Here is a 1,433-nt window from a genome sequence, read left to right as displayed (position 1 = left end):
CATTTGCAGGGTCTGATTCCTCAAAACAAACTATAAGGCATGTTTGTTTAGCTTGTGGATTTTTGACTTGGACGGTAATGTAGGCTGGACTGTTGAAGATGTTCCTTGTGGTAACAGAGTTGCTTTTGCTGTTTTTTGCATTTGTCATAGTTCTTTAATGCTGTCAATTATTGCTCTGCAGGTTCACAATCATATTCGCGGGCGACTCAGTTGAAAAAGACAATGATATGCTAACCGTCTTACTGCTCCTCTCAAAGACAAACATCATGTGATCTACTTTATTGTGATATATCGATCTGTACCATGCTTGGCTCAATGGTCTTTAAGGTCAACTGGGTGTGAGAGATCATGTCCTTCAACTGCAAGCCGGCTAAGCAGCTTATTAAAAGCACTTCTACTCATTTTCCTACTGCCTACTCGTGTATGCCTTTTGTTGGGCACTGCTGGAAGTGGATACACCGATAAAGTGGTTGTACAACAAGCGGATTGCTAACCTCCATTACCCCATTTGTTGCACTGTCTGAGAACGCCAGTACAAGAGCACACTGGTGCTGGCATGGTTGAATCGTCGTATGCAACTTGGTTCAGTGCCAAGTCCTGGGGTTTCCAATCAGCCTTTGAGACCGCTAACTGCTTGGTAAGTTCGTCACTTTCGCTTATAATTTCCTGATTACTCTTCCATTCAAGTGCTTTGTTGTTGGCAATCACTGTCTTGTTTAAAACTTTACCCTCCTTCTTGACCTTTCTTGTAGTTTATGGAGTCTTCTTGTTGGGCGACACAGACTTACTTTCCTTTGGTCGTTTGGCCTGCCTAGGTGGTTTCCCAACCTCTGAAGGAATAAGTGATTCTGGGAAGGCATTGGATGTGGGCAATTCATGCGTGCCGTAAGAAGAATCTCCCATAGTAGGCAAATGGTTTACCTGTTGCGGAAGATGATGTATATACTTAACTCCCCGTGAAATTTGACATCCTGGAGGGCATGATGACATACTGCCATTAGCCAAAGTGTGTTTCTCAAAACTGAAGGGTTGTTGTGGACTTTGATATTGTAATGTATGGACTTGTCGGTAATGACTAATAGTGTTAAAGTGTGTATGGTGACTGATAATGCGAAAGGAAATGTATTGGATTTGTGGTAATTTGGTATGTAGTATGAAATTATAATGAAATGTTTGAAATTGTCCTTGAAGTTGGGCTTTATGCATCTGTGTAATTGTTAACTGTTAGTGTTTTGATGAATGATATGAACTGCAATGAATTGTTGGTTCAGCTGCTGCTAGCTAGTGTTGTAGGATATGGATGTGATGCATTGTTATGCTTGAATGTTAAATGGACACGAAAATGTATGTATGAAAATGAGTTTGGAAATGTTTGAAAGTTAAATATTATTGAATGTTATGAAATGAGTGTATGTACTATTTTGATTTGAAAT

General features: G+C 40.0%; 1 pseudogene; it reads right to left on the bottom strand.

Moving 5' to 3' along the window:
• Positions 1–273: 273 nt before the first annotated feature.
• Positions 274–1,206, bottom strand: LOC127096010 (protein BASIC PENTACYSTEINE6-like; annotated as a pseudogene).
• Positions 1,207–1,433: the final 227 nt, after the last annotated feature.

Source organism: Lathyrus oleraceus, chromosome 6 (assembly GCF_024323335.1).
Source record: "Lathyrus oleraceus cultivar Zhongwan6 chromosome 6, CAAS_Psat_ZW6_1.0, whole genome shotgun sequence".
Classification (NCBI taxonomy): domain Eukaryota; kingdom Viridiplantae; phylum Streptophyta; class Magnoliopsida; order Fabales; family Fabaceae; genus Lathyrus; species Lathyrus oleraceus.
The sequence above is the reverse complement of the archived record's forward strand: the minus strand, read 5'-3'. Positions and strand labels throughout refer to the sequence as shown.